The 20,441-nt window shown below is 36.4% G+C and overlaps 1 long non-coding RNA gene across 2 annotated transcripts in view; it reads left to right on the top strand.

Moving 5' to 3' along the window:
* Nucleotides 1–9,076: 9,076 nt before the first annotated feature.
* Nucleotides 9,077–20,441, top strand: part of LOC130145313 (uncharacterized) — a 47,022-nt gene continuing 35,657 nt past the window's right edge. For both annotated transcript variants that reach the window (XR_008820478.1, XR_008820477.1), the window contains exon 1: nt 9,077–10,202. This is a non-coding gene — a long non-coding RNA (uncharacterized LOC130145313). The remainder of the gene's footprint in view (nt 10,203–20,441) is intronic.

Here is a 20,441-nt window from a genome sequence, read left to right as displayed (position 1 = left end):
CTGTCAAAGAGGGATGAGCATCTATTATTTTTCAAAGTATGTTCTGCAGTATAATGGTAGTCATGTAAGGTCAGTGGTCTGGGGTCATGCTTAACATATATTGCTGGGAGTGGTTAGTTCACAAAATCTATCATCCTGAAAGACTTCATTTACTTTTTTTTATTGTGCTCATTTAAGAAAAATAGTAACAACATACAGTTCATTTAAGATTGAAGCCAGAGGTTTTGGATTCAAATTGCTTTAGAGGACAATCATATTCCTGTCCAGTTTAAACCTCTTGAGACCTACAGAGTACAGACTGGGACACAAGTTTTCACTAACCCCTGCAAGGTGCTCATTCGTCTGGCTTATGCATAGTCTTCCTCATCTAAGATACAGTATGTATCAAAGGTTTTTTCCTCTACCTTCCGTTTTTCTGCTTTATATGTTTGTTCTGTGAGTCAAACAACGTTCAGCGATTAGCAGGGGTTTTGGAAGTGAAGTGTTTATCAGATGAGGTGCTCCACTCAAAAGAGCTACAGAAAATGCTATGGAGACAGAGAAGATCTTTTACACCTGCAGGGGGCACTGCAGTACAAAGAAAAGGAGCAATGCCAGCTGTTGAGACTTTCCGAGCTGGTAACATTTTATGACATTTGGCTGTCGGGTTGGGAGACTTTTTGTGTGTGTGTCTTCCTTTTCAAAAGGTAGCAAATTGTTTTGAAAACATAATGAACTTTTTTCTAATGTTTTTGAAGTCACATTAGGAAGAAGATTTAAACCACATTCTGAAGGACAGCAGTATTTTTGAACTTACTGATATGGATGTTAAGCATTGGGATGATGGTATTAAAATGGGACATAAAATGCAAATGATAGTTTCAGTAGTATAGAAAAAGAGATTGCAAATGATCCATTAATAACATTTCAAACATCTTCACTAATTTGGTGATTATGAAGGTCTTGCTATAATTGTTTTTAGCTATAATTATATTTATATAAAGGAAACAAGACGTCTCAGCTGGCCAGCTGTTCTAATATAAAATTTTAGCTAATGTGTTATGCACGTATGTGAGAGTGGTGTTGGATAACTTGTCACTTTTCATAATGTTCATTAAATATATCTTTCATTAAGTATTGTCTGCAGTAGAATTTTACAGACTTATAACCTAGAATGAATGCAGTCCAACTTCACGGGTAATAGATGGGCTCTTCTAGACAAGAACATTGGGAATTATGGGATTATGCTCATAAGATATCCAAAATATTTACATATAATTCTGTATACAAGCAGAATATGACGATTAAATGGCCTGATACAGATTTCATTGATTTGTCAACACTATGTGAACCATTCTCTGCTTCTCTACTTTTGGAAGGTCTCCTTAGAAGCAGACAAAAAACCTATAACTGTCAGGAAAAGACTTGAGAGCTGTCACTGGGAGGAAAATGATGATTAGATGGATGTACTAACCACTCGAAAGGAAAAGACTATCCAAGCTCTGCAAGTACAGTAGAATGGCTGTAGTGGTAGCTGCATGACTGACAGTAGTTCTATGCAATTTCAGCTGATTTTACTCCCTTTCACTCCTAAAATGACAATTTTTGTGTCTTATCCCTTCTCCCACCAGCAGTCAAATTATAATGACTTATAAGGTTTAGTTGCAGTGTGATTTATGATAGCAGACTGTTATTCTTTCAAAATAGTCTGTCATTTTTGCAAATTTGTTTGTATGCAGTTATACTCAGGGAAAATGGAAGACCTGTTTTGATTGTACAATAATCATAGATCAGAGGCTTAGCTGACGAGAGATCATTTTATTTCCAGGATTTATCAGTGAACTGCTTATGCACACTGTTGATTTGTTAGCTGCTTCTTTGTAGTCTTAAAGAAAAGATTTGATACCATGTTCTTGATATTCTGCATTTGCTGATAAATTCTCTGTGTTGCAATAACCATTGTGTTCTTGCAGCAGAACCCTATCTCTAACTTCATCAAAATTTAATGAAAAGCCATTAGAATTCACATACTATATTTTTTCCTGCATTAGCATTTCAGTACTTTTTGTTGCACTTCTTGGCACATTGTAAAGAAGAAAACAATGATTTGGTTTTTACTATTTTCTTCTCTCTTTGACATTATTTTAGGAAAAAGAAAAACCAGAATTGGGTTTGCATTAGTTAGGCATGCCAAACTGCTGTAGCTTCATATAATCCTTGCAAAAAAGAAAATATGTTATCCACGCTAATATAGTGACATTATGTATTTCAGATGTGCATTTAATTTATACAAATTTCTTAACTGACTTAGCTTCCACATTTTTTAAACCAGTGGTGGAGTTTTCTTACATATTTCCTCACCAGCTTGTTCAAGCATGGCTGTATTCTATGTGTAAGTACCTCTTAGCCATCCATATTCCATAATAGCTTCTAGACTGAAAGCAGATGTATTTTTTTATTCTTAACAGAGTAACTGATAAGTCTCAGAGTTGTAAATGTTATGATGATCAGAAGTAGGTTTTCATGATTATTTTTGAGTTACTATTTCCAAAATGAGGAAATTGAGGAAAGAGAAAGATCTTGATAGCATCCACCAAATGAGAGCTAACCAAATAATGAACAATATAAAACAGCTTGATTCTTAATTAGTTAAAGATTTGCTTGCTTCTTCTGGACATCACTTGTTATTGATGCAATACTGCTTTTGCTTGGAAGGGCACAGATACTGCTATGTTTCTTAAGATGACAGAGAGAAGAGTCATCACCTCTTGACACATATTTGTTATAGTTCCCCTTTTGGTCTAAGAAGTGTTAAAGGTCAGGGCTCTGGCATTCAGATTGAATACCAAGAATTCATACTTGAAGTTTTGGCTCAAAAGACATTTTCCACATTTACCACAATTTGAGGCACTTTACAAATATAATGTGAATAAGGTAATTCTTTCTTTGTTCATGGAGATTTTACAGGATGAAAAACATAGAATTTTACAGAAAACAGTGATGGAATAGAAGACTACAAATATATGTCTGTTTATTTTCATTTTGTATAATTTTGAAAGTTATCAGCTCATCTTTTCTCTTTACATAACAGAAAGCTAACAAAGGCATATCAGAAAACAGTACAATAAAAAGAAGATAGAAAATATGCATCTTGTTAAAAAACAGTGTTTACCTGTGGCAGTAAGTTACGTAACAGATTCTTCAACATGCAAATTCCTTTAGCTACAATGACATATATTTAAAAGATATACAGATCTGGAAATATGATTGGCTCAGGACAGTTACAAAGTAATTCCTTTATTACTGAATGCAAAAGGAATCTGAAAACTCGTGTTATAAAGTCACAATGTTCTTGGTTAGCTATAAAATATTTGATCACTTGATGTAGAGCCAGATATGTGCATTCCTTGCCCTAGTCTCCAGTGGTAAGCACACAAAAGCAGCTGTGGATTTAATCTTCTAGTGAGTAGTTGTCTGTTACTTCTAGATATTGCTTTAGTGTAATCTATACATAGAATAGCAATGTCAGAAAGCAACTTTGGGAAAAATTGATCAAATTTTTAAATGTGGAGTTAACCAATCAAAAATTTTAAAAAAACGCCTTAATACTGCCAATGCTTTGGGACAAGATTCTTTAGTACCAGCACACAGAAGCATCTCTTGCATTCATCTTTTGTCCTGTCTCAGGTGAAGCTGAGGTATGAATCTCCTTTTCATTGTTTTGAACACCTATTTATTAATTTGCATACTATTGCTATTGCCAGTGACCCAAGAATTAGCCACAGCGGAGCAAACTGATTTTCTGTAGTTTGTTACTGACAGCACTTCGAAATAACTACTCTGCCTTGGTGGTAATCCCACAATCTGGTCAGATCCTTAGAATTGCTAGTCTTCTACATGCTGTAGAAGGTAGCTTTACTTCCTGAGGTAGGAACTTGGTACCCCTCTTTCTTCATCTTTTCTGAGAATTCAAGACAGACTTGATGCTCGCAAAAGGACCCTATTTGCCTTCAGCCAGTCAGCACCCTGGTTCTTTTACTTAATTGTTACACTGAATTGCACTAGGTGGGGATGGAAGCCAAAAGTATTTTTCCTATCTCTATTTTATATTACAAAATATCCTAGTAACTTGGCTGAAGGGAAATAACATTTGGGGGGGGGGGGGGGGGAAGAGCATTTAAGATACCCACAAATTTCTTGCTGAAAGATTTCACGTTGCTTCTGTAAGCTGGCAATAGAAGAGGGCTTCAGGATGTGATAAAGCCAAAGGATGTGGCATAATGAAAGGTTAAAGCTACCAACGGTTTGACAGGGATGGGACATGTCAGCTCATGAGAAATAGAGAACTTCATTCTTCATCCTAGTCATTAAGCCAGGTGTGGAATCAAGGAAGGGAATTATGCATGCAAGAGGCTCTCATGTACATAGTTGTTACAAGTCTCTTGGAGGAAGACGCTATTTTGTAGTTGAGTGCTGATGGGAGGTATAGACATTCATGGCAAGCCAACCCCTGGTATCATAGACCACAACAGGAGGCAACCACAGGCTGCACAGCTTTGACTACTCATCTTTAGGTATCCAAAGTCTTCAGTCTATACAATTCTCTCTGTCTGTCAAGGGGAGAATAAATAGATGATTACCTATCTATTTATTTATTTATCTTAAATGCCTCTTCTTTCATTTCTCTGCTTTTCAGTTTTCATTTAACCTACTCCTGGGTGTATGGAAAGTATGTTCCTTTCTTCCCAGATGAAGTATTCCCTGTTGAAAGAGCCTACACTACCATTGTACAGAGCAGTAGAAATGCTTCAGAAGTATTGGTCAGGTGTGCATCTAAGCACCTACAATATACTTCCAGGAAATCTGAAACATTGTTTGGAAAATCATTTTTAGACTAGTAGTGATTCTTCCATTCCATATAACGCACAGCAAAAGAATAATGGTGACCAGAAAGTCAAAGTGTGTATTTTAAGGAGATTGCATACTTTAATATAAGACATGTCTTCCTCCCTCTTAAGAATATTACTAGCTACCTCATAGGAGAAAAATGAGATTTCTCTCTTTCCTGGAATATATAGTCCCTTACTGGCCTTAAGAACCTCTTGAGAAGCAGAACTAAATTGCAATCCCATTTGCAAAACACATTCTTAAAACTTAATAAACTGTACACAGTTTGTAATACTTGTCTTGTATGCAAAGATTTTCTCTACTATCCTGGTTATGATTTTCATAAAGTAGGAGCTGGCTTATGACAGGCATACTGTGAATAAGTTTGTCTGCCTATGACTTGATATTATATATTAAAACAGCAGCTATTTCTTCAGATGGAGAAGTACAGCCACAGAAGAATGCTGTCAGTTTGTGATTATGGATTAGGAATAGGGTATTCAGAGAAACAGCATGATCAAGTCATACATTTGCACAGACAGTATCACCTTTCAAATCTAATTTCCAGGAAGACTTTCTCTTCAGAAAAGAGTTAAAGCTTACTGATGACTGCAGGCAGACATTTGAGCAGTCCCAACTCATAAATGGCATTTATTGAGCTTGAAATTATGAAAAGAACAGAATTAGTTGTAGTAATTGAGGTTGAAATGAAGAAAAAAATCCTTATTTTTGAATCTTACAGATCATGTTATAAAAATCTTTCACACACAGAAATTAATTTAGAGAAGTGTTATTTTCCTTGCCTGTCCAACAGACTTCTCAGCTTAATGACATAATTAATATTCTTCATTAATATTGAATACATGATAGTAAAGAAAGAACCTTCTAGTTAGGCTATGGTTGATTAACTTTAGAAGGTGTCTAAACTGTAGGAGTATTTATTTTCTGAGATTATTTTTACAAAATAAAAGATACCGTGAAATTCCAGAGACTGTAGGTTCTTAGGGACATTTAGGCCTTTACAAGCTCTGCTATTGAACAAAGTGAAACTGTAAAGGATCTGAAATATATTAGGCACTTAAAATTTCTGTATTCAAGTGACACTGACTCTTGAGTAGGCCGTCACATGACAAAATTTTTTTCCATCTTAAACTCAAGTGGATATATCCTTACCACAATTTCTGTTCAATATAGAGTAAACAATGATGGTAAATAAAAGCTGTGTTTGGCCCTGAGATCACCTGTGGTTTAACACAACCAATACCAAGAACTCCTATGTCCACCTGAAGTCTTTTTCCAAAGCACTGCCTTGGATTCTCAAGGCAATATCTTGTGCAATAGCCTTGGTCCTTGAGAAGTAAGAAAGTCATCTGGCCATCACCAGAGTAACGTCACTGAGGTGGGGTGCACTGTTCCACTTTTAGGTTACCCGAAACACCCAAAACAGTCAATTCCTGTTGTTAAAAGATGTGCTCCCCCGTTTATTTTCCTAACAGGTTTTATGGTTAGGGTGCAGCCAAGGGAGAAAACCAGGAGCCAAGGCTGGCCACGGAACCAGCAGGTCTGGGGCCTCCATAATGACATCCCCATGCCACCGCACCCAGTGAGAGCAGGGCTGGGATGAGGATGGTGGCCAGAACCAGCCTAGAGCAGTGTGTCTGCCCCGCACAGCTGTGATGACAGGGAGGCCTGAGGTCCAGCCAGGGAGTCAGCCTGCAGGTGAGGATCACGATCAAGGCTAGAGACAGGAACCAGAGTGAGCCCAGGGTGCTGAGGTCGAAGGCCTGGCCAGGCCAAGCAGTCAGATCCGTAGGTTTGGGTCAAGATCTATGTGGTACATTGCCAGGAATGAAAATGGTTGCAATGCAGCTGCAACGTGACTCATACAGACACCCACCAGTCTGGAGAGCCTTAGTTTAAGAGCAGCTCACAAGGAAAGGTTGGAGAGCCTTCACTGATGCCTCTTCCAGCTTTTCTCTAAGAGCTCCCCAGCTGGCTGAGGCATCTCCAACAGCTCTCGTTTAGGAGAGGTGGCCTTGAGCAATGAGAGGAAAACTCCTGCAGTGGAGTACAGTACTCCAGGCCTTGACAGCTAACTCTGCTTTTTTCCCCTTCACAAACATCCATGAGTATTTGAAGCCCTCCATCACAAGCATGTTCTCCCTTTCCCTACATGTAGTTTCAGTCTGGAGGTGTGAAAGTGTTCACAGAAAAGATAAAAAGTCTGTGATTCACCAAGAGTTGCTGTAGGAAAGAGGATTAAGAGTGCTACTTCTTCATGAAGTTTTTTTCCCCAGTTGTTGACATTGGTAATTTTGAAAGACCTAAGCTAAACTAGTCAAGGTAAATCTGAACCTTTTTCGTACGGAGTCTGCTTATGCTGTTATTAAAATTATAAAGCTGTAATGGGGAAATTTTGAAACAAACTTTGAGGACTTCTGTTAGTGTCAAGACCTCCTACAGTAATTGGCACTGGTTTATTATGAATAACATCAGCCAAGATGGTTTTACTAACAATAGAGCTTTGATACCTGAGAAAAGGTATGAAAAAATATGTAGTTTGAATGTTCAATATTTATAAAAAAATATGAATTACTGGGCAGACTAAGATTTCTAGCCCTGGAAGCAAAAGCTGGTAAGCATTTTAAATCTAGTTGCAGTCGTGCTTTACTTGAAATACGTTATTTTGTAAAGTACATTTTCTGCTGAGTTTCTGACAACAAAGAATGGGGGGATTTGTTCCTCAATGGAAAGTGAATTCTTTTTTTATTATAAGATAACTGGATAGTGTGCCCAAAATGCCAATAGTGTGAGTCTTTAAAGATATTATAATTTATTCTGATAAATCTAATTATTGAGGAGGTCATCACCAAAATGAGAAATGCAGTGGGCAAAAGCGCTGATGCTCAACTGAGAGATCTAGGATTCTCTGTAAGGAACCAAAGCAAACAGTGCGATGCAGTCTAAGTGGCAGAAACTTACTGCATGTCATTTGTACGTTAGCTTTGGCATGGTGGTTGGCCATAATCCAGGCTTACAGCCAAAAAACAGAATCCAAGCTTATTAACTGGAACTGTATCGACATTATGAGAAGATAAATATGTATTGCAGGATTCAGGAGTGTTGCCGGTTTCCCAGCTTCAGCTGTCTTCACCTCAGATGCAGTCCAGCTATGTTCTGACTCTATGTGGATAAAACCTACATAAAGCAGTAGGGTCTCTACCACATGCTCTGGTTTTCTTAGAAAGGAAAACAAAGCATCCTTGCCATGTGCTGTGACATACGTATGATCTGAGAACCAGATCTTGTGATCCAGGAAATTTTGTGGCATGCCCTGGTATGTAAGTGACATTGCAGACAGAGACACCAGTCTTCAGTCTCTGACTCTTGGGAGGATAGTGGTTTTGAAGGATTTGTTAATAAGGAGTCAAGATTAATATTTGAATGTTCTGGTTTTAGTTAATGAAAAATATTTTTCAGTTGATTTTTAAATCTAATTTTTACCTTTAAGATATCATCTTCCTTTCCTGACCTCTTCTTTCTTCTGCCAAGCCTAGTTCAATCCTGTAGTTGTCTTCTCCTTCCCCACTTTACTGTATCAAAGCAGATATTTATTCCTAGTGCTCAATAACTGTAGTAGGAACAGTTCACTTCTGATTTGTAAACTTGATTGGACTTCAGTGATGAAAACAGAAGTCCACATTATTTTTTTATCTTATATGATAAACATCCAAAAACTGTGAGAGACAAGAAAAGTAAGTGAATATTTTAACTGATCTTTTTTTTTTAATTATTTTATTTGCTTTATTTTAGGGAAAAGCACATTATTTGAACTTGGGAATGTCTGCCTACTAAATGCAAAAGAGAAGTATTTTTTCACCTTAAACTCATGTATATTTTTCCCCATATTTTTTTTTATGAAAGAATTTTAGTAGCTGCATTAATAAGAATGCTTACTATAACAAAATAAGAATAATTCAGATCCAAAGTCAAATAATGAAAGACCTCTTGCACTGTAATGTATTTTTTCTGTACTGTTTTTAATTTTCATCCTTTTAAATACTTACTACTGTTTATGGCTTCAAAAAGCATGAGAAAATCTCATGTGCTCTTTCAAAATGTGATAGTGAAAAAAATTCTTGGAATAATAATGCAATTCAATTTCATTTCCAAAAGTATACAACAATTTTTGTATCTTCTCTGTTTCTCTGTTTTACAGAGTCTTGAGGGAAAGTAAGCAAAAATGTTGTTTGATTATGTTTTGTTTAAGAATATCCCACTGAGGAAAATGTTATGTTTCTTGCTCCTTTTCTGACCACCACCCATCACCAAACCAGAGCCAAAACCAAAATCTAAGTAATGCTGTGGTGCTCTGTTTTTATTAATAGGTAAACAGACCCCATCCATATGACATCTATTTAAATATACTACTAACACCTGTTGCATTCTCTTTAGTAAAAGGAATGCTTTCTTGATTTCATTTTCATAATCCCCCAAAAGCTCTTGCCTTCAAATTAAGTTCTTATATTTCTAATTCTTACATTTTATATGGCATCCAAATTAGTTGTATACCTGTAAGTTTCACAGTGCATTCACTCTGACACATTCTCAGAAATAAATTTTTGCTTACTTATTTATTCATGTCTATATTTTCTACATTTTTGTTAGACATTAATGTAAAATACTACATGATATCTTTTTATCCTGAAACTAAGAATAAATATATGAATGTATATGTATATTTCAGCAACTTCAACTCTCTCACCTGAATTATTTTCCAAATTTGGCAAATTAAACTTTAACTCTTGGTAATATTTTCAAGTATTTCAGATATACTTGCTATATGAACAAATGAAGAAAATTATTATGGAGAGAAAAAATGTTTCTGCTTTACAAGAATTTTGTTCTTGAGTGTTTATTTTTCTTGCAAAAGCAAGAAATGTTTGGGTATTCAGTGATGCCTTCAGAGGTTACGCATTCTGAAGCATATTAAATGTATTTCTTTAAAAAAATATACATTGTGAAAATTATGTTATTCATTTTAAAGAAATTGTTTGCATGATAACCATACAATAGATCTTTTATTTTTCAAGATGCATCATTTCCAGGCAACAGTGTTATGTTGAGTCTTTGTTGACATTCTAATGTTGAAGAGCTAATCTAGTTGTAATACGTGATTACATGAGCCCTAGGTAGAGTGGAGTTGGTGGACTCTAGGGGTGGACTTCACTGTGCAGGAACCTCCCAAATTCTCATGCCCTGATGACCTTCAACCAGTCATGCACCATGGCTGTTCTTGGGAACTTGCTCACAGATGCAGCTGCCGTACTCTTCAGGTTGGTAACTATTTATTCTCATGACCCGTTGACCTTTGGGCCTTCATGCGTTATGAGTATCCATGGGAACTTGGTAGAGCTGTTACCCTCACACAACATTTGGACTAGAAGTTGTCGACCAGTTCAATGTCTTCAACACCAAATATTGATTTGCCTTTCAAAACAGAATTATGTGACAATGATAGGTTTAATTTTATCATATTTGACATGTTGATTATAGAAGATGAACTTAAGGCAATCCACATTCTAAAAGTTTTGTGTTTTCTTAAGCAACTTTGAATATCCCTGCTTACCTTCTGAATAAAGGAATTAGCTTGCAGTTTGGAAGAAGTAAGACTCAGCAGCAAACTACCATGAATAAAATATTTAAAAAAATAATCATTTGCTTGCTTTCTAATTTTTCACCCATCTTAGTGAATATTATGACATGGGGAATAAGCCGTGCTACACTTTCAATAAACTTTTGTGTAGAGATATTACTTCTTGGAAATGTTTACATTTAAGACTGTTGAGAAAATAACAAAACTTTTTTTTTACAGAAATTCTGAGAGGTATACCATTTCCACTCTCTATAGGGAAGTAGTTATAAGATCTATACTTTTCACCAAGTGTTTATACTATCTGCAAATTGTTGTAGATTATGTTAGTCATCTCCATTTCATTGCTCATTTTCACTCCAACAGCATTAATTATAAACCACAATATCTATGCACTGAAACTATGGTAAGGCAAATAGGGTTATTGACCCCAATATGTAGACTTGAACCTTACTGTTTCTCCACTCCCACTTGCAGAAAAGGTTTTGGATGTTAACAATTGCTATGTTTCTTTAATCTGGTTATTATGGAATGTATAAATTTAAGCTGCCCTTTATGGCCTGGATGCTGTCTCACCCAATCTAATGCTATTACCAACAGATATGTTTTATTTGCCATTAGCAAAAAAATAGTGAGGTGTGAATCTGAAAAAAACATTATGTGAAATATTCATGATAGAAAAAGCATCGCGTACATTATTTTTAATTCCATTGGTGTTGTTGCATTTCCTATCACTGTAGTATTTCATATAGAATATGAAGGGAATATATCCTTGTTGTCCTGATCCTGTCTTCAATTCCTCTGAGAAGCAAAAAACATTCAGGTGCTGATGTCTGAGGAATTCAGTCCATCAATGCTTTTCATTGTGAGCGGCAACATGTAAGAGGCAGTGTTAGGAGGAATGGGATGTGAGGATGGAGAAAAATGGAGTAAGAAGAGCTGTACAGTTGGGATCCACAGCCTAAAGCCAGTGGGCATAAATTCACCAGCTCCAGTACAGTTATGACGAATGACGCCAAGGGGGATTTTCTGGTTTCATTCTTAGGCTGTATCAGTGGAGGTGAAAGTGGTTGAAAAAATTCAGATACTGTATGTTTTTGTGGTTATCCTTCAATTTCCTTTTTCTCTTAATATTTTTTCTTTAGTATTAAACTTATTCCCCAAATTTAAATCACAATGGTTTAAATGTTGAGGAGAATAAATTTGTCCAAGAAGCCTTAAGAGACCATTTTCATAAATATTTTACATGTCAGCCATCATAATGTATGGCTAACAGGTGGCCATTACATGTCTGAAATATTCCATTTTTAATACCTGTTTATTACTTTCTGATAGAACCCTAATCAACCTTCTGTTATTCAAACACTTTTTCTGGTCTGTCATTTAAATACTTTAAAATTCAGTTGATGTTGCTGAAGGTCATTACTGCAGGAAGAACTCAAACAGAGACAAAAATTTTCAGTAAAAAAGTAGTTGAGCTCCTCTAATCTATAATTATACTCTCACTCCTAGTATTTTGAAAAACGTTTAAACCCATAAAACAAAACCTTCTTAATAACTGTTTCAATGATGTGTTAACAGTCAATAGCTGCCAAGTGGGAAAACTGTGAAAGTGATCAGACTTTGTGTCTCAGGCCTAATAAAGCTTCAAAGGCTAACCACATTATTGAAGTGATGAGGTGTTTAGACTTTAAAGCAGTACTCACAGCCTTCACCGTCAGTCTCTGCATTAGATTTCTAATGGACCTTTCTGTAAAAAAGGACTGTGAGGAAGCCAGGTCTAAAAAAAGATGTGTAAGGGAGAAGTAGGTAAGGGAGAGATCAAAATATAAGTGGTTTAATCAGAAATATGTGGACTACTGGTTAATTTTGATATGAAGCATGGAGACTGATGATTAATACCAAAGAAAGTAAGAAGATTGTAGGGACATTTGGCAGTAAAGCATCGTTTTGTAAATTCTGAGGATGTAGCACATCAATTATTGCATTTAATTGTTGCTACTCTGGCAGCTCTTAACATAAAACAAGTTCATCAGGAGCTTTGCCAGATAACCTCTGGCTCTGTACATAGATTCTTGAACAACATGTATAAATTATACTTCATGCATAACCCTGTCAGTGAAACACAAACCGTACAACTCCATAGCTACTGCTTGCTGAATTGGTAGACATTTTCACTGCCAATTTGGGGAATTATAAAATTCCGATAAAGGTTAGTTCCATGTCAAAGATGTTAAGTTAAAAGCTCCCTTATACTACATCTCAAGGAAGATTTTGCATGAAGGAAAACTTCAGACAAGATTTGAAATAAATCTAGGGGCTTTTTCTAAGTTAGACAATTCAGAAATATGATGTTTCCAGTTCTCAGGGTTTTTTCTCTGTTGTTCTCCATGTCATTCCACACACAGCTGGTTTAAGAGTAATTTACTGAGCAATCACTACTGTGCCAAAAGGGTGGGGATTGCATACCTGAGGTAATATTAGATTATAGCTCTTTTGTTATTAACTGTAACAAAAGAAGCAAATTACTCAGGACAGGCTAAAAACCTCATCAGATATAATTCAGCTTCACTCAGTGTTTCAACCATTTTAACTGTGGAAAAAGCAGAGTGAAGTAGCCAATACCGGTCTGCAAGTAACTGCAGTGAGTCTTCTAGTAATCAAAAAAAGTTCTAGAGCTCAATTCAGTACCTGTTCTTTACACTACTTCTGTGTCTTGTGATACGTCCAAAAATTACAAAAGAGTTTGTGAAACAATACAAGTTAATCTATAAAATTGTCATAGGAACCTTAAAACCAGTATGAATGAAGAAAGAAGGGAAATGTCTGGCTAGGGAAGCACCAGAAGGAACAGAAGGCAGGAAAAGGGCTGTGAGCAGGTCAGGTCCTAATGGCATATTGAATGGGAGGTCACCAAGATGCTGGCACATCTATGTGCTGCTTCTCAGGACACCCAGCTCTGAAAATAAGAGCCTAAGGAGAAGGCAAGCCTAAAGCAAGGAAAAGCGTAAGCTGACACTAAACAGATTCAAGCCATTAGAAGGTGATGTAAGGAAGACAGGGAACAGGGTAGGAGCCAAAATACATTTAGGTAAGTGGACAAAGGACAGTGAGTAAATCCTGTTGACTCCCTGACTGGGGCAGATGGAGATACAAAAAAACGTAATCACAGTCAGCCCATGCAAGGGTACAAAAGGCAGACCTAAAGCTAGCACAGGGTTGCACACCTAAGCAAGACCCAGAAAACAGCAGGCGGACTCAACAGCTGTCCCCCCTGCAGTCACAAGGAAACCTGAGCATACTTGCTGGGGTTGGTCTTGGTGCCTGCAGCATGGACAGTCATCTTCGATGCTTGTGAGAATGTGAGTGTGACAGTGCAACTGAGTGCATGAAATCAGTTTTGTTTCAGTGTTTCTATAAAATAAAATTACCTTCACATTCCATCAGGTCTCACTGAGTTGTTGCTAGTCCCATACAGTGATACGGCTAGTCCTGCCTTCTTAAGCTTACTTGATCTCTCTACTGTCTCTTACTGTCCAAAGTCTTCCATAAAGAGGAAAGTAAAAGAAAGTTTGCATATTTGTCCATTTCCAGTTTCTGAAGTGAAAGAGGTGCTTATAGAGCACAATTCTCAGCAGTGTCTGTAAATGGCAGCACATCTAGGATGACCTCCACAGTATTTTCTAGACCATGGAAGACTGTATAGTTGAATTTTCAGTGAGAAGACGACAAATGCGAAGAGCAGTGTCTACTAGACTTTTTTCCTAATTTCTGCCATGTCACCCAGGAAAGCTAGCTCATGTTTGATACTCTGGTGAAAATTTTGTGCAAAAAGCCTGGTTGCATTTTGTGAGCATGTGTGCTTATTAATTTAAAATAAATTATGCATCATAGGCTCTATCTCCTGTTCCTATCTTTGCTTTTTGCTTTCTGCAGCCTTTCCTGACTTTCCAGACTCCTTGACATCCCAGTCTTTCATTTTCCCCAGCCTTGCTAACAGTTCTGTTCCTCTAGAAATACTGAGTTAAAGATGTCAAGCAAATTAAAGAGAAGAGCAAAACTTTACTGAAAACTTATAATGCAAAACAAAACTGAGAACAGCTCACCTTTGCAGAGCACTAATTACAAATATTGCACTTGCTAGGATCAGCTGTGAGCATCAGTAATATTTACAACAGCTCATGCTCCTTCTGCAGCAAGGACTGTGTGTTTTCAAACCAGTTCCTACATGATTGCAAAATATACATTATTCAATTGGGTGTTCACATTTTCCCTTCCAAGATTATATCCTTTTTCTTTGCAGTCACCCATTCTATCACAAACCTCCTCCAGTTTGCTCTCTCTGTCTTAGCTATAGTGTATAGTACACGTAGCACTTTGGCTTCTCTCATAGTGGCTGAGACTTCACCAAGCAAATAGGAGAGACTATTGTTCTCTCCAGTATATGATTACTGTACTGCCTCCCTCTCTTTCAGACAGGTTCACTGCTCCTGTAGCAGTCCGGTGTGGGGACATGGCAAATATAAATTGCAGAGCACAATCAATCTCAGAGCGGTTAGCATCCTAACTCTCTGTCAGGATCAGCTCACATCTGAGGTGTAATTCAGGTTGACATTTGGTGGCAGTGAATAAAGCTCTTTGGTGTCAGGATGGTCAAGAGACAGAGTCTGAAATAAAAATAAAAGGAGTTCTTAAGTGTCTTTGAATACTCATATGAGTGGTTTGAATACCAGGATGAAAAGGTCATTCTGAGTAATGGTTCTGGCTCAGAGAACATGGTGGTGGGTGAAGAAAGGCCCAACTCTGAGAAGTGGTTCTGGGAAAGGGGAAGATAGCATGGGCCAGCATCTCCCTGCAGGTTCTGGGCTTAGAAAATGGAAGAGGAACAAGCAAGACAGGAAAAAGATGGTTACTGGCTGCAGAATGTGCTACCAGGGAAAGCATGCTAATGCAAGAAATCTGTCTACTCAATCATCACACATTTTCCTAGACAAATTTTACGCAGTTGGCTACTTTTCCCATGTGACTTCAGCAGTTTTGATGTAGTTCAGTAAATCTGGAATTATCATAACATCTGACCATAGCCTCCATTTCAATCCTTAATGATTATATTAATTATTTTACAATCAGCTTAACCACAAACATTTCTTGACTGATCTGATAGCAGGAATACTTACTCACACTCAACAGAATAGGGTGTTAATACGTATAAAATACAGAGCCATGAGCAGGAATCAGTCTATTTCAGCCACTACTTTGGCACTTCACTCATTCCCCCTGCCCATCCCACCCCCACCCCCTCCACCTCCCTTTTCGTTCAGATCAGAATCAAGCTCTGAGCCAACTCCTAAATTGTACAAAGGACAGCTGTGCCCTTATTATTCTGAAGATGTGTCTGTATACTGATTGTAAGAAGCATGGTCCAAAAGAGGAGCTAGACTTACAGTGGAGCCAGGAACCTTAAAGATTTCAAACACATTCTACTTTCAACTAAATAAATGTTTGATATACTTAACTCTGTAATTTATAGACAACCCCCCACCATGATCTTCAAACAATTACTATAAATAAAACTTGATGAGACATAACATATGGATATGTTATAGAAATGTGTTTTATTGGGCTTCTCAGGTTTCTTGATTGGCACTTTTCTGAAACTTCTTGCTTGTGACTGTCCACACACCAAACCACTGAACACCTTCCAGCAGTTCTGCGCTAAGTACATTTTCTTTATTATCCTGCTCTGAGATGCAAATGTAGAATTATCCGCCCACAGTTTTCCTATCCACTCTTTTTACAGACAGACATTTTCAGGGTTTGAATACTGGGATTCAGGAATATCAGAAAGATATTGTCAACACTTGAGAAAAAGATATACCAAGTTGTTGTCTGGTTTTATTTTTTATACTTTCTAAAGCTCATTGTTCAGGATTTCTCAGGATGGTGGTTTTTTTTAGTGGTCTTTTGTTCTGTGTGCTTCAAGTCTGAACTTTTGTGCATACTGTCTGAAGAAAGAAATTATTTTTACATGGAGACATTAAATGTAGTTCTTCTAAACTGTTTGGAAAGCACACAGACATATGAAAAATAGTATTCTTATTATACACAAATACCTGAAATATATCCAATAATGAAAAAAAATAATACAAAACCCATCGATCTGATTTCAATTTCTGATATATATAATCAATACATATGCATATTTATGACTCTATCTACAGGATGAGTATATAATATAATTAATATGAACTTTACATTTAATAAAATGTGCTATGTATTATACACGTATGATACAATGTGGTTTTTTACACATACACACAACTGTAATGCTATAACAATGTCAATAATACTACAGATCCTCAAAGTCAAATTGGGATATAAAGAATAATTGGGAAAACATTACCAGAAATACCAGTTTTCATCATGGTCTTTGCACATCTGAGTTTGAATTTCTAATAAATGTTCTTCATTCATTCTAGGATGACCACACATGAAACAAAATTATATGGCTGCCTGGCTTATCATATTCCTTCTGCAAAATTAATTCCAGAATTTAGGTAATTTCTTCCAGAATTTGCAGTAGGATATTTGGAAAGTCTGCAATGTTTTAAATCCCAATTTTATCTCAATTTCCACTATGATATTAACAAATACTACCTTAGAATAATCATCATATTTAATGCTTTCAGTATTTTTTTCTGAATGCAAGAGTAAAAGCCACATTTTAAAATACATGAAAAGTCAGATATGAAAATGATAGCTTAGACTTCAAGCTAAAATAATAAGTCACAGTGAAGATTTGAAATTTCAAGAAGTGAACTTCTTTTCAAAAGAAAGTAGACAAAAGAAGATTCAGGAATTGTGATTTTTTTCTGGAGTCATCTGCTATTGAAAAGAGTGCGATAAAAGTTATTTTTTCCTGCTAGTTAACCGCAAAGATTTAATAATCACGTCTGGGTTTTTTTCCATGAAGAATGAATGCTTGGTCCAGATCGTACTGATATTAGTTGAAATATTTCTCATGAGTTTTAGTTTAGGTTGCTGAACTAGCATAATATTTTTAATGGATCCAAACAAAAAAATATGAAACGTCCAGCTTGTTACCTGAGCTAAATGTCTTTCATTCAATGACAGACTAATTTTTATAAATTTTATGTTACTTGTCATAGATATACATGTATATATATGAAAGAAAATGTTTAATCCAACCTTAATGAACTCTTCTGAGCTGTATTCTGGCTCTATAAGAAACGTGCTAAGTTACCTTTTTCCCCAGCCCAACAGAGGAATAAAGCATGACAAAGGCTGTAACACACTGGTAAATCAATCTGTCAGGATTAAAATATTGCTGCATCAATCATTAATTAGCCAGTTTCAGCATGGCACGTTATCCTTTTGAATGGTAAATGTTGTTAGCAAGTTAACCAATACATTATTAGATTATTTATTTTCACTTATTCAGTTTAGGTCTCCCATTTGTTATTTCATAATCCCTTGGGTATGAGAGGAATTTAAACCTAATTGTGGCTTACTTAGTTTGTTTATAGAGCTAACACTTTTCACTTCTGTCTCCCTATGTTACCTGTTTAAGAAATTACTGTTCTGTGAAATTGAAATTAGAAAAACAACCAGGTTTAAAAAAAATACCAAAATTATTGCCTGCAGTATGTACAACCTAAATACAGAATGAAAACCATACTTTTTCATGTATGTTTTTGTGAAAGTAAACTATTTTTATTTCTAAAGCCAAATTTTGCTATCACCCACACAACCTGTAAGCTTCATAAAGCTAATATATATATAATAAATGTCAGGATATTTTTATTTGGAATTTTTCTCTCAAGTATGTATACGATGAGAAATATGTAAATAGGCTTAAAAATGTGTAGCTAGATTGTCATTTAAGATATGAAGATGCTGATAAATTTTGTGGACAGGTAATATGTAATTCCTACTTTTTATTAATTGGCTTATAATTTCAAAATGAGCTTGCATGACTGCAGCTGCATGTTTGATTTTATCACTTGCTGTTGGCTGGTTTCTGGAAAATATCCATTTAGAGGTAAGTACTTAGCTGAATATGTATGTTTTCTGGAACCTGGGAGCACCAGTATCAATAGACATCTAATTACATGGCAATTAGTGCATATATATGCATATATAATTGTGCACTGATAGCATGCACTAATTGTGCATTATATATATATATGCATACACTTATGCATTATATATGTATTTTTATATATATCTCCATAGTGTATACATATTGTATGTGTATACTTATACCTGTATATATGGTATATATAGAGTATGTGCATGAGAAGCTATATAGAGGTGTGTGTATATATATATACACACTATATATGTAGAAAAATACATAGCTGAGTGTTTATCTGCCCTTATAATTATTTGCAGAAAACAGCATATGAGACTTTTAAATTGTAATATTTTCTTGATGAAAAGCAGTGTCATCTGTGACCTTTGTTGTTAACTTTTGTATGATTCTTTCTGAAAATGAGTTGTTCCCTCCCGGTGCAGATAAACAAGTATAAGTATCAGAATGGGAGCTAATACTATTGATTCCTAGCAGTTACAGAAGCAGCAAACACTTTACTGGTTTGTTATTTGCTATTTATTTCCATTCAAAGCAAGGGAAAGTGCTGAGCAGCATAAAATGGATCTTTATCCAGGTGCAGAAAGTCCCTTTCTATGTGTAAGCAGAAGAAATCTGCAACATGTACTGCTGTCCTCAATCCCTCTTCTAAAACTGGGAATTAAGATGCCTCACCCCTGGAAATGTTCAAGGCCAGGTTGGATGGGGCTCTGAGCAACCTGATGTATTTGAAGATGTCCCTGCTCATTGCAGGAGGTGTTGGACTAGATGACCTTTAAAAGTCCCTTCCAACCCAAACTGTTCTATGATTCTATGATTAAGTGCTATACATCAGTCTGGACCACAGCACGGAGCATAGCTGAGAGTCTGGGGCTGGTGAGAGTTTCTGCAGAGACTCGCACAGGCCGACCTGCTCTCGACGAGATCCTGGGTACTGTGGTACGCTTTTGGTGGGACACAGGGGTGGGGATAAACATACTGTCAAGACATACTCCCCTACATGTACTGGGAATTTTCTCCTGAGCTTCTTGCAGATATAGGTTAGGATCTGTCACTGTAAACAACAGATGTGACAGGAACATTTTTACTTTTGGAAGACTTCTGTTAATTCACCCATTGGGTTTAAAAACCCAGAGTCTGTTAAAATGTTACCGCTTTTAAACCTATTTTTTGATGTCTTTTCAGATTTTCTTGCTTTTTTAAAAGATTTTCTTCCTAAGGCAAACAGTAGAGGCACCTTTATTTCAGGAATACTTTTTGTAAGGGTCTGAAAAGGTTCAGTCTGTCACCAACACACTGAAAAGAAAGAGGGTTTTGAAGAAAAGTATTCTTACGTGTCCTTTTTTATCTTCAGTCAGGAAGGTTTTAGCTCACGTGGCAGTATTAATGTTTTCACTGATGTAGTCTAACAAGTTTGCTAGTCTGACCAATAAACTAAACAGGCTCAAACCTAGTGTCTGGCAGCAAGGCCAGCTGGCGTGAAATGGTCTGTATCCATACAATTAAACTCTGTTAGCCTCCAAAAGAGAGTGGTGGCTGGCAAAATAATTACTGGGAATGGTCTCTTGCATGTGCTCATTCCTCAACCTTGCACAGCAGTTGTTTGGGAGAGTAATATTTGTTTCATTTAAAAGCCTGCCAGGGCTCTTCTATCAATAGATGATCAAGCTAGAGGACTCAGATCTGAGCTCTTGCTTTAGTTAATTTGCTAGTACAGACACAGCCACGGTACTGCAAAGACAGAACATAATATTACTTTTAAAGCTAACTTACAAAATAATGAGTTTTGCAAAACAGTAATTTCAGTCA

The sequence above is a fragment of the Falco biarmicus genome, chromosome 2 (assembly GCF_023638135.1).
Source record: "Falco biarmicus isolate bFalBia1 chromosome 2, bFalBia1.pri, whole genome shotgun sequence".
In the NCBI taxonomy this organism is placed as follows: domain Eukaryota; kingdom Metazoa; phylum Chordata; class Aves; order Falconiformes; family Falconidae; genus Falco; species Falco biarmicus.
The sequence above is the reverse complement of the archived record's forward strand: the minus strand, read 5'-3'. Positions and strand labels throughout refer to the sequence as shown.